A 14,786-nucleotide genomic window follows, 5' to 3' on the forward strand; every position below is an offset into this window, starting at 1 on the left:
CCATCAGGTGAACGAGAGACCGAATTCATTCTCCTCCATGATGATGAGACAGATACAGAACCAACAAATGCAGAGCTTACAGAGATCATCCAGGAGCAGCAATCAGTGATTGAGGCCTTATCCCTTGACTTGGAGAGGGCCAAGTGGAACATGAAGTACCTTAAGCAGAGAAACAAGCAGCTTGAGGACCAGCGGGCGATTATGGAACTGCAAAACATTCGTGAGCATCGCCAAGCTGCTCAAAGGAGAAGAGTCGAGCTCACATCATTAGAGCAAGAGATCAATGAGGATCGGGAGGCCTATCTTGAGAGCGTGAACATGCACTTGGAGAGGCTACTAGACAAGGCTGATCAGGACCTTTCCTTGCTAACAAACATGGCTTATCATTACAGGACACGAAACATGAGTGAAAAGGCTCGAATAAGGAGCTTGAAGGCGAAATTGAGGAAAGCAACAAGAAAAGCAAAAGAGGCAAAAGAGAAATATCGGCTTCGAATCTTGGCTGAGGCTTCCTTGGCCCATAATAACACCCCATAGAGAACCTCCAGCCCAAATTTCAAAAAATTTGGGGAATTTTTGGTCACATGACAATTTTTGGGCAAAACACAGGGTTTTTGTCCCAGTGGCACAGCGCTAAAAATATAGAGCTCCAAATGAGGAATGGTTTGCATTTTTGGATTCATCATGGAAAATCATGACTACTGGTGCCCGACAAGAAATTTGGGCAATATCTAAGTCTCCAGGAGGTCAAAAACACCCAAAAAATGGCCTCTCTGCCCCTTTTTTGACACACAGGAAGCAGTCTTGGGAGAATGAAGATTTGGAGGGGAAAATGAGCACCAAATTCAGAAATTCCAATTGAGTTAGAAAGTAGATAGGACGGGCTTTCCAAAAAGCCCACTTGGGTACATTTTGGACACCTGCAAGTGCCCCAAAACAGGCCCAAAAGTAGTGTGGCGCATAGAGAAAATGGCGCGGCGCACAGAGGAAAAATTGCCAAATTTGCTTCCGTTTCACGAAATTTCGGTTCGTGACTTCTCCAAGTGGGCCCGCTCATCTACACTTTGGTTTTTTGGCACCAAAAGTGGCATTTAAAGCATTTTCTTTCCAGATGGACTTCTATCCAAGTGGCGAAGGAAGGAAAACGGTCACCCAAGCCAAATGTCATGTTTGTAGCACTGCACCTGTAGCTGATGGTTGGCTCTTCATCTCCATTTTGTAATGATTCGAGTAACTCCCCAACCCTTGGGCGTTCTATCTCTTCATGGCACATTCTATATATTTTATTTAAACCATTTGCAAAGGGTTGGTTAGTTTGTAACTTCTGGGAGACTGTGGGAAAGAAACTCTATTTCTTCACCGTGTATTTTTGACAGAGAATTAAGGAAAGGCAACGGCTCTGTTTCATGAGATTCTTGTGGTTGTGAGTGTAGCAAATGTCTCTCTTATGTTTTCATATGTATTTCGTTATGTTTCATAATTCAATTCATGTTCATTTCCAGTGAAATTTTCTGAGTGAGATTAGGTAGAATTATATTTTATTGCTCTGCCTGTGGGAAAATTTCATGTTCAGTGTTCTTCTTCTGTTGAAAAGGATTCATGTTCATATGCCCTTTTCACACTCCTCAGCAATCTCTCCGTTCTGCGTTATTCCAAACTAAATTGCTACACCTTCCGCCTGCCTTGCCTCATGAAGTAATCTGTGCCTTTGTATTAAATTCTATGTTCTTTGCTGACTGTTGGTCCCATACCATCCCAGAAGCTCGGTCATTCATAAAAATTGTTTCTTGTATCCATATTCACTTACTAGCCTAAGATCAATATTTCATTGTAAGTCATCTCAGACCTTTTTTTGCTTATCTATTCACTGAGCGTGACTCGAAGAGAGCCCTCTCCTGTTCTGGTAGGGCTAGCTACCAGACTAAGCGTGGTTTGTGGTTACCCTGAATTTTGCCTTCCTTCAGCCTAGGGCAGATTTAGGTGCTAACAGAACATACCTATGAAATGACATCACAAGCTGGAAGCGAAATAGTTCCACAGGAACAGTTTATTCACCAGAGACTTAGATTGGTACAAAGTACCTAACTTGTCCCACAAAGCCTTTGCTATAGCTTCCCCTAATACATTCAGCAGTACTGAATCTGAGACACACAATCTTATTGTGCTCTTTGCCTTCTGATCTAACTTCTTCCATTCTTCATCGGACACTCCCGTTGGTTTAGTACCTGGATCTACCACGATCCACTGATCTTTATCCACCAACAGATCCTCCATCTTGATTTTCCACAACTCAAAACTCTAACCATTAAATTTCGCGATCTCTATCTTTCCACTACTTGCCATCTTCTGTCACCACCAGAATCGATCTCGCAGATCTCCCATTGAATAGGGTCTACCACAGGCCCGAGCGAAACCCCTCAGCAACAAAGGTGTCCCCTTGAAGCCAAAACAAATCTGATACCAAATGTAGGTTTTAACCCCATACAGAAATTACCTACATACAAATTCTAAAACACAGAAAATAAACAATGCGAGAGCATAACACATAAAACACATATACACAGATATTTTCCCTTGGATCCCAAAATCGGGACAACTAGCTTGATTTTTCATTATGTTCCTTTCAATGTTACAATACATATTTATACATACCGAAGCATCCAATACCATGGACCGAAAACCATCGCGTCCAAAAAACACGTGCGAAAATCATGCACAAAACCATAGGTGGGTCCGCCCAACCTAACATAGGGTCCAAAACCAAAACCATGGACCGAAAACCATCGCGTCCAAAAAACATGTGCGAAAAGCATGCACAAAACCATAGGTGGGTCTGCCCAACCTAACATAGGGTCCAAAACTAAAATTTTATGGGGCGCTACCCCGGACCCCATAAAGTGGGGTTACGGGTACACCTCAAACCCCTTGTGACTACCCCCCACTACACAATCGATGCAACAAAGCAGGGGCTCCACCCCCCCTCTAACCCCCCAGTTAACTACGTGGGCTAGTCGTGGAAAGAATATAACACAACCAAACATTCTCCCACTTGTTGTTTTCTTTCCACAAGGGGAGACAAGAGAGCTTAGTCATTTTTCCAACCCTGAAATGCCCATTGTCTCTCTACACCAAAAGAACTTCTCGGAGCTCACAGATTTTGTCAATGCGTCTGCAGTATTCTTCAAAGTGTCCACCTTTACCAACAACACCTTTTTGTCTTCTATCATATCCCTCACAAAGTGATACTGAACATCAATGTGCTTTGTCTTTGAATGATATGCGGGGTTCTTTGCCAAGAAAATTGCACTTTGGCTATCATAGTCTATCCTTATAGCTCCCCGTACTAACCCCATACACTAACACAATCACTGCAACCAAACTACTTCCTTGCTTGCATGAGTGGCTACCATGTATTCTGCCTCTATAGTTGATAGTGCCACTACAGATTGTTTCTTACTCATCCAACTGACTGCACCTCCAAATAGGTTAAACACACACCCACTTGTAGATCTTCTCTAATCCAGATCTCCAATACAGTTTGCATCAACAAGGCCACAAATATCCAACATTTTGTCCAATCCTGGTCTTCCTTGGTAGCACAAACCATAATCACTAGTGCCACACAAATACCTGAAAACTTGCTTCATTGCTATCCAATGCTCCTTCCCTGGTTTTGACATAAACCTGCTCAATACTCCCACTGCGTGTGCAATGTCTGGTCTAGTACAAACCATTGCATACATCAGGCTACTGACTACACTTGCATATGGAACACGGGACATGTCCTCTTCCTCTTCTTGTGTCTTGGGACACTGTTCAGTAGATAACCTCATGCCTACAGGAATAGGAACCTTCACTGGTTCACTATCCTACATATTAAACCTCTGCGGTATTGTCTCGACATACTTCCTCTGGTTTAACCAGAGTTTCCTCTTTGCCCGATCTCTTTTACTTTCCATGCCCAAAATATAGTTTGTAGCACCAAGATCTTTCATGTCAAATTTTGAGGACATTTGGGTCTTCAAGTCTTGGATAATTTCTTTTTTATTTCCAACCAGCAACATATCATCCACATACAAGACCAGCTAAATAACACGGTCACCAATTAATTTAAAATACACACAGTGATCTACTTTGCTTCTATGAAACCAAGTCCTCGTATAAATGTATCAAATTTCTAATACCACATCCTTGGTCACTGTTTTAACCCATACAGAGACTTCTTTAACTCGCATACCAGTTCTTTCTTACCCTTCACCACAAAGCCTTTAGGTTGCTTCATGTAGATTTCCTCTTCCAGATCCTCGTGAAGAAATACTGTCTCCACATCCATATGTTCTACCTCAAAATCAAAAGCATCAGCAACATATAAAGGTAACCTAATAGAAGTTACCCTCGCAACAGGAGAAAAAATATCACCAAAATCAATTCCCAGACCCTGGGAATAACCTTTTTCTACCAACTGAGCTTTGTATTTCTCCACCTTTCCTTCTGCATTTGTCTTCTTCTTCAACACCCATTTGCTGCCAATGGGTTTCCTTCCAGCCGACAACTGCACCAGATCCCAAGCCTCAATTTTGTGTAAAGATGCCATTTCATTAACCATGGCCTCTTTCCAGAGTTTTCCATCCTCTGAATCTACTGCCTCCCTCATAGTTCTGGGACCATCATCAGTAACAGATAAAACAAAATTTGAATAGAAAGTAGATGGACTATACCTTTTTGGCTACCTTCTTTCTCGAACTGATCTTCTTGCACCTGGAGTTTCTGGCTCTTCATCTTCTGATTCCTCCTCTGTTGTAGAGTCTGATTCTTCCTCCTTTAGCTCAAACTCTATCTTCTCAGGTTCCTTTGGTTGGACTTCATGTTTAATAACATCTTTCACCTCTCTAAACACCACATCTCCGCTGTACACAACCTTCCCTGTTGCTGGGTTCCAAAGCTTATAACCCTTTAAACCATCCTTATAGCCAATAAAGATGCACTTTTCAGATTTACTATCCAACTTGGTTCATTTCTCCTTTGGAACATGTACATATGCATCACATCCAAATACCCTTAGATGTGAAAGGGAGGGTTTCTTTCCAGTCCATACCTCTTTTGGAGTCTTATCCTCCAACATTGATGAAGGTGATCTATTAACCAGGTAACATGTTGTCTCCACTGCCTCTGCCCATAATTCCTATCCTAACCTGGCACCACTGAGCATGCTTCTTGCCCTTTCCATCAATGTCTTGTTCATTCTTTCTACAACTCCATTTTGCTGAGGTGTATATGGAGTAGTCTTCTGCCGTGATATACCACACTTCTTACAAAAGTCTTCAAATTCCTTACTACAAAACTCTCTACTGTTATCTGTCCTCAGCACCTTTATCTTCTTCTCTGTCTGGTTTTCCACCAGAGCCTTAAATTCTTTAAACCTATCAAAGGCTTCAGATTTCTTCTTAAGGAAATATATCCACGTATTCCTTGAGAATTCATTTATAAATGATACATAGTACACAGACTTACCCAGTGATGGAACCTTCACAGGCCCAAACACATCACTGTGCACAAGCTCTAATATATGTTTTTCCCTCTTACCACCAGAGGGGAAACTCACCCGATTCTATTTCCCATATACAAAATTTTCACAGAAATCAAAATCCAGAGAGCTATTACTCATACCTTCTACCATACCTTTACCATGAAGTATTCAAAGGCCCTTCTCTCCAATATGTCCAAGCCTTTGATGCCACAACATGGTCTTCTCTCGAAAGACCACTAGATTTTCTGCTCCACTTTCAGGAACCACAGAACTGTTGCACCCATCAATAACAGTGCTACCTTGTAGCTTGTACAGAGTTCTGATTTGAACTCCTCGCATCAATACTAGTGCTCCCCGAACCATTTTCTAGGTATCCTTCTCAAACACTGTTTTTACACCTGCATCATCCAGTTTGCTTATAGAAATCAGATTTCTGGCCAATTCAGGAATATACAGAACACCCAGAAGTGTTCTAACCCTTCCACCTTGCAACTTCAACTTTACTTTTCCGCGACCAATGATTCTATCCTTCCTATCATCCCCTAAGAATACATCACCACCATCGTACTTCCCATACTCGTAGAACCACTCTCTATGTGGAGTGAAGTGAAAGGATGCACCTGAGTCAATCAACCATGCCTCATGATCTACATGTGTACTTGAAGAAGCCAAGTACACATCCCCACCTTCATCTAAGGTGGTTTTCACCTCTACAGAAGGAGCATCATCAGATCCGTTTCCTTTATTAGACGCTTTATATTTACAGTCCCTTTTGAAGTGCCCTTCCTTTCCACATTTCCAGCACACCACCTTTATAGGTTTTCCTGGAGATTTAGATCTCCCTCTAGATTTAGATCTCCCACTCGATGACTTATTTTTGTTTCTATTCTAGGATATTCCTCATACAGACAAGGCATCACCATTCTGGCTCTCCATATTTTTCTGTCTCATCTCCTCCATCAACAAGGATGAGACTAATTCATCAAACTGCAAGGTAGTTGCATTGCTACCTATTGTAATAACTAGACTATCCCACGAATCTGGTAGAGAACACAACAAACTGAAGCACTTATCTTCATCTAAAATTTTAATATCCACAGATGGTAATTGACTTACCACAATATTAAATGCATTCAGATGCTCTATCACGGAGTCTCCATCTTTCATCCTCAGGTTATACAACTTTTTCCACAGGAACAGTTTATTCACTAGAGACTTAGATTGGCGAAAATTCCCTAACTTTTCCCACAAAGCCTTCGTCGTAGCTTCCCTTGATACATTCAGCAATACTGAATCTGAGACACACAATCATATTTTTCTCTTTGCCTTCCGATCCAACTTCTTCCATTCATCATCAGACACTCCTGTTGGTTTAGTACCTAGATCTACTGCGATTCACTAATCTTTATCCACCAACAGATCCTCCATCTTGAGTTTCCACAACTCAAAACTCTGACCATTAAATTTCTCGATCTCTATCTTTCCACTACTCACCAACTTTTTTCACCACTAGAATCGATCTCACAGATCGCCCGCTGAACAGGGTCTACCACAGGCTCAAGTGAAACCCATTAGCACCAAATGCATCCCCTTGAAGCCAAAACAGCTCTGATACCAAATGTAGGTTTTAACCCCATACAAAAATTACCTGCATACAAATTTTAAAACACAGAAAATAAATAGTGTGAGAGCATAACACATAAAACACATATACACAGAGATTTTCCCCTGGATCCCAAAACCGGGACTACCAGCTTGATTTTTCATTATGTTCCTTTCATTGTTACAATACATATTTATACATGCTGAAGCATCCAATACCATGGACCGAAAACCATCGTGTCCAAAACCATGGACTAAAAACCAACGTGTCCAAAAAACATGTGCGAAAATCATGCACAAATCCATAGGTGGGTCCACCCAACATAACATAGGGTCCAAAACCAAAATTTTATGGGGCGCTACCCCAGACCCCATAAAGTGGGGTTACGGGTGCACCTCAAACCCCCTGTGACCCCCCCTACTACACAATCGGCGCAACGGAGGGGGGGCTCCGCCCCCCCTCTAAGCCCCCGGTTAAATACATGGTCTAGTCGTGGAAAGAATATAACACAACCCAACATGTGATGTAAGTCATGAAAGATGTGTAGAGATTTAAAACAGACATTGAGGGCTCAGGTTGTCATTGAACCCTCCTTCTAGGGCTAGAAATGTTGATGGTGTTGGACCCGCCAACATTCAATGGGATCTCCCTAGTAAGAATTCCCAACTAGACCTCAAACTGTTTGGAGTAGGAGCCCTAGTAGTGGGTTGTAATATAGTGCCTTGACTGTAGTAGCGTGTAGAGGTAAGTATGATGACTTTGGTCATAAGAAAGTGTGTTACCTTGCAGCGAGAAAAGTGAGACGCATTGTAGTTCTAACACACAAAGGGGAAAAGGAAGTGTGTCCCTTAGAAGGCTATAATAGTACGCAACCTAAAAGGAACACACCTGCAAAATGACATCACAATATGGAAGTGAAATAGTCCACAAACCAAAGTGTTGGGTTAATCCAAGAACATGCTTTCAACAAGATTCATACAATTGCATAAAAAATAGTTCCTAAGTAAATGCATCAGTTAAACAACATCTATTTCTAAAGTAACTAGAATATTGGAACTACAATAACAACATATGCAAGAAAACATGATGGCTCAGTTATATTATTAAGTGAAAGTTCATCCATACATACACCATTGATAGCCACTAGCCCCAATAGGGGAACATTGTAGTCAACACCTTCTCCTCCTCCAAAGAAACGTACTCGCTCTATGATGTAGAGAAGCCAAGGCTTCCCACAATAATCCCAAGCCTTCTCTAAGATTAAGCCTAGCCAAAATCTTGGCTCCCAAAAGCTTGTTATATGATTTATGAGGTTCTATTCATAACAAAGGGTGGCATGACCCTTGGCATTCCCCTTTGACTCTTTGACTACCCTCATGACTCTTCAAGTCCTTTACAAATAAATCTTCACATTACATAGTTACTATTCACATTCCACTAATGACACTTGGAATTTCACGTACAATATATTTAAAAATAATATATAATTTCCACATATACCCATGTGGGAAAAAATAGGCTAGAGTCAGCTTAACAAGATAAACACTATGACTCAGAAGCCTGGGGAAAGGCCAACTCGGCAATATCCTCTTGATGATCTTTGGTGACGAACTAATATGAAGCTTGGTACTATGCTATAGTGTCCCCATATTGTTTGGTGATGTCATTTTGGAAACGAACTCTTGCCTCCATGGCTTCTGGGTATATGGTCCTCGAGCCTTTTTCCAACTCATCTTGAAGCATGCACAAAATTGTCCTGAGTATGGATGGACCACCAATTTACTTTTGCATGTATTCTGTACTCAACTGCAAGTCATCATTAGTAGCATCTTGCATTAATTGCGCCATGTATGTGTCGACCTCTAGCTAGACTTGGCTCTTCTCAATGGCTTGGGTGAGAGAACCTATTGAAGGGATTCTGTGTGTCCTCACCATGACATCCAAACTCTTGAAAAACCATGCATAGGAAGCCTCAATGTTGTTGATGAGCGGAGGGATATTCTCATAGTTCTGTATCAATTTCCGAATCCGTTCTTTTTTTAGCTCTACTTGTGGCTTAATTATCTTATGCAGGTAAAGAAGGGCTCCCTTGTATCTCATTGTCCATTCCTGTATGTATCCAATAACAACATGTATGCCCTTGAGAGTTTGGGAAATATTTCTGCACTGTTGTTGAAAACCATATAGGTGGAGAACTCCCTTGTGCACGATGACAAATCTGTCATAAATTTTTCACATGGTGGTCTCAAGAGTTGATACTTCAGCAAGTATTGCTCTTCTCATCTTTGCCATACTAGATCCTGTGGATTGTTCTGCCCTCTGCCTAGCTATTTGCAAGTACTTTTCCATATGATCATTTTATGATAACAATAATTTGACATTTGAGCTTGTGGCTTATGCATACGCCTTAGTGGCATCAGCCATGGAAGCTGAATGATTTCTAACATTTGAAACTATCAACCTTTCCTTCATAAATGCAGGGGATGCATGATCATCGGAGAAATGCTTTCTCCGCTCTTGTGCAATATTTTTCTGAAACTCATCAAAGGATATATTGTACACATCCATAACTGAATCATAATCAAGGAGGGAAACCTCTCCTTGATCAATCGAGACTGATTTTGATACTGGAGGTGGTGGAGATTGCAAGGCGACCTCAGATGCTCTCAACATGAGGTTGGTGTCTTGGTCTTGTGGCTCCTATGCCAACTCCATGCCCATATCTTCAATCATTTACTCAATCTGCTAAGAAAATTCCCAATCCTGCAACTTCTCACCCTTTTTGTCATCTGCTGGTTGTTCTGACTCTTCAACCTGTATTAGCACAATTTACTCTATGATTGTTCCTTGCCCTTCTTCATGTTCCTATTTTTTCTTCTCTTCCCTTTCTCTCCTTCTTAGCTCCTGCTCTTCTTTTAACTCCTTCTCTATTTTCTCAAACTTCCTTTTTGGTTTCTCCAATCTTTGTTTTTCTCTCTTCCTTCCCTCTGCTCTCTTTTCCTCCAAATCTTATTTCTCAATGATAGGATATTATTTGAACTTGTAGCTTTTCTTATCCTCTGGGTTCTCGGAAATATTCTTCTTGCCTTTGTCCTATGCCAGTTTACTACTTATTACTTCTATTTTTGTTTCTTCCTACGGTGCTACTACTTGCAGAGAAACTTTCCATTCTATAGCCATGCTAACCTGTTCATTGAGCTTGGAGGAGTTGTAACAATACCTCCAAGGATCTTCCTCTACCTAATGAAATGTCCCACGGATCCATGGATAATACACCTTCACACAATGGTTCTTCAATATAAAGTGGAGATCATACAGATTGTAGCCTTTGGTGCCAAACTCAAAATTTTCTAAGTCCTTGGCCTCAATATCTGCATCCTTCAATCTCCTGATCTTGTACAATCCAATCCGCAAAGGAAGAGCAGGCCATGGTGCCTCCTTCCTCCTATGCATCCCTGCTGATAACCCTATGGATATGTGATATGCAGCCTCTTACATGACCAACTTATCCATGGAAAACATTGGCAGCACATGTAGAGGCTTCTTTCCACCAAACATCTTAACAAAGGTGCCACTGGGTGAGGCATACCAATCTACAATGTTAAGTTTTGCCTCCACTGCTTCTTGGGACATGAAAGGTGGATCCTATTTAGAGATCAACTTGTAAACTGGGATGATGAAATGGTCGGATAACCTCGCCATGACTCCTCGGAGGCTACACTTGGAAAGAAACTTGCAATAAATATTCAGGGAAGTCTCTAATGGTGTGCATGTCTAACCCATGCCAGGAAATGGATTTTGGGCATAGATTGCATCAAGTAGGTATGTGGACATATAGAATCTCACTTTCTCATCCTTGGGTGGATTCTGGGAATTAGTCACATGCACTTTCAGCTAAAGAGCCAACAGATCTGACCAGTTGAATGGCCTTCTATCCTTCACCAACTAGTCTAACACAACCATCCAATTCTGCAAAAAGGTGTTTGTGCTCTCTTGACTATAGAATCAACATGAAAATATGATAAATATTTTGTAGGTCATTCTAAGTGACTTAGTCTTGTAAACACGATTGGGTGTCGATTTCAACTTCTACGTCTCTTTCACCCAGCACTTTATGATGTCTCTATTGTTCACATTGTTCTGAGGGGCATAGAAAATTGTATCCATGTGGTTCACCAACTATGGTAAGTGACACATCTGATGATAGTTCTTTGTCCTGAAGGTAGATAGTTGTGTTCCACTGACACTGATCAATATCATCATCTTAGAATCCGTATGTGAGACAATCCAGTGAATGATGTCTACATATGGGAAGGTGGGGTACCTGCATGAAACCTTATATAAGCCTGACTGATGGATGTTTACATAGACCTGCCGATCTTTGAGATCTTCCTTGAAGCATCCTATAAATACATCGTTGATTGCTTGCGATGTTATCTTCATTTCTGTATCTAGGAACAGTTGATTGTCTGCATAAACTGGCAAGTTCATTGACACTTATTCAACCACATCCCTAGTGATTCTCTCGATAGTATCCTTTGATGCATCTTTCTTGGAAGCCATGTGACTTGTACTACTAAAGAGCTGCTCAACAACTGGTATACTTGGAGACAGAGAGGACCCTCATGGCATGCAAATGTTAGCCTGAAATCAAAGAACTTTAAGAATAGACCAAGCAACAAACTAGGAAACTTCTAGGAAAGATTGTGCAATTATGGCTTTCAGAGGTGAGGGACTATCAGCTAGATCTATACATTGCATAGTCCCAGCTACTAGTGGGGAGGTGACGCTAACTGGAACTGTATAATGCATAGTTCACTATGCCTTTAGCAGGCTGGCATTGCACAATGCACAATCCCAGTGGCCAAGGCTTTGGGACTAGCTCCAGAAACTGTGTAGTGCATAGTTGGAGTCAGTCCTTGGTAGCTTTTACGCAATTCCTAGAGCCAAGGAAAAGCTTTGAGATCCCAAAATGTAGAGTGGATTTCGAGAAGAGTTAGATTTTGGGTAAGAAGCCCAGATCTGCCTAAGGGAAACATGAAAATGAGAATATATGAAAGTGTAAGTGATGGTTGGTGCAAATATGGGTGAATGAGGATGCATGCAATAAAAACAAGTGTAAGAATCAATCAAACTGAAGAACAATGAAGCTTATGGAGAGAGTCGTTGCAACAACGACTGTTAGTGCAAAAATTGGGTTATAAATGCGACACTTGGGAAAGGCAATACAAAACTTAAAACAACACTTACACAAGCTAAAATAAATCAAAACACCAATGGTTGTTCAATAAAATGGGTAATACAACACTCTCACAAGCCAAGGAAACAAAAGCAACAAAAAATACAGCAAAATAATAGAAAAGCAAGACTTACCCAGAAAAGTTGCGACGATTGTGCTTAAGGTGCCTATATCTTGTTAGGAATGCCATATCTCTAAGATCAAATGGGAAAATGAGATTTGGAAGCCTCCCTTAAATATATTTGGTGGTTTTATGGTTTATGATGCGAAGGCCAAAAATCTAGGAAAAACGACACATGGTGGTAGTTTCCAAAAATATCTCAAGTGTAAATCCAACTCCTAAAAATAGATCCCTATTTTTTAGAGGTATTTTTTCTATTTTTTCTTTTTTTCTTTTTCGATAAAGCTTACAATGCATGCTTGAAGAGATTGCGTAGTTCTGGGGGTAATTGTGCAACTCACTGGCACATGCACCAGGAAGCTACTGAGGGAATGCTTTTGCGCAATTCCTGGGTTGCGTTGTTCTCATTACCTCTCATGCTCTATGTAGATTCCTAGCTGAATGCAAGTTTCCATTTGGGTCAGTGTAATTCTAGATCTAAAGCTCAATGTCGGCTTGAACTGCACATTTCCCCAAGGTAAGGTTGGTTTCCCTCTAGGATTTCACATTTCACTAAGGCAATCCTAGAACTGGATTCTAACCAAGTCAAGAGGTCAGCTTGTGGTTAGACAAAAAAGTAAGTAAGCAAGCACAAGCTATAAAGAAAAAGATAAATCTCAATGAAAGCACAAGTACTTGGGTCAGTGCAAGATAAGCTGTTGGGATTTTAGTAGGGAGGCTCCAAAAAAAAGCATATGAAAAATTTTGGAGGGTGGTGGTAGATGCTACAACAGTTTCCTAACAAAATATGTCTAATGGAAGACTGACCATAAACACCCACATTTATCTTGTTTTTGAAGATGTAATTGAGATAACTTACGTGACTAGTGAAACAAGAACAAATATACCAAAAATGATTAATGGTTAAAGGATATCTCAATTCCAAAGTTCATAAATTGTTCATGAATGGTCTCTGAGAGAAACTAACTGAAATTGAAGTACACATAAGGCTTATTTTTGATAGATAAAGTGGACAGAAAACTTAATACCACTTCATCTACAACTAGGGAAAATTTTAAGGATGTAATTTTATCTTAAAGTTTAGAAATGTAACACCCTCCTCCCACATCTATCCAAGTAATCGGCCAACAGGGGTAAACATGTGACGATAAGTTACTATGATATGATTTGACTCCCTATGTTTCAGTTAAGGAAGCATAACCAATGGAAACACACCATACATACCTTCCACATCAACAAAAAAACTCCCAGGATCCATCCCAACAACTCAGGTAACCAACCCCTGGGTATCACTGAGTTTTTAGACCATTAACCCCCAGATGTTCCCTCCATATGGATAAGCATGTGTCCAAGAGGCTCATGCCACTCCCATAGCATGGGTATGCATGCATCTGGGGAATTTTCTCCTCAAATCTGTGCCTACAACTCTGGGATTTGTGCCACTTTTTTATGCCCAAAGCTGAGGTCATTGCCCAGAACTCAATAATAATATGAAAAATGAATTTACACAACAAAACAATGATACATTTTCAAAAACATTGACGAGGACTAGATTAGACCCCTACTAGCCATGATAGTCATTTTGTCAAACATATCACAAATATGAAATCTATAGGTCATAAAAAAAGAGCTAAGCATAAGGGTCTCATTTATTTGAGATTCACTATGAGGCATTGTTTCCTTATCATATTAGTTTCATTATCATCTATTAGGCCATAGGTACATTTTTCATTAAATTACAAGCAAAAACATAATGAGATCCATACATAGTTTTGATGGTGCTGGACCTACCAACATGTCAGGAGATCTCCCTGGTAAGAAGTCCTAACTAGACCTCAGACTATTTGGTGTAGGAGTCGCAGAAGTGGGTCATACGGTATCGCCTTGATCAAAGTTGTGCACAAAGGCAAGTAATATATCCCTGTCGGTAACAAGGGTGTGACATAAATTTGGTGTCCCAAATTGTCCTATTTCTACCCCATTTCCATAAATATTAGCCTCTGTTTTATCTCAATAAAGACCCCTCTTTCCTGCAATAGTCCAAGATAGCTCCCCATTCCTGAAAATTCTCATATTATACATTAAGATTTATTACAGCACTTTATTAATCATTTTTATATGGATTTAATGCCTATTTTCATACCTCTTGTAACTCATGTCACTTTCCTAGAGTAATCGTGGAAATTAGTATTAATTATGAATGAGTATGACTAGTGTAGGTAGATTCCTGCACCGCCATGAAAACTGCTGATATTTCCGAGAGCCAAATCTTCCATGAGGACGGGTATCGATCCTT

Source organism: Pinus tabuliformis, chromosome 3_2, assembly GCF_031772625.1.
Source record: "Pinus tabuliformis cultivar Carrire ecotype Pingquan chromosome 3_2, CPIR1, whole genome shotgun sequence".
NCBI lineage: Eukaryota > Viridiplantae > Streptophyta > Pinopsida > Pinales > Pinaceae > Pinus > Pinus tabuliformis.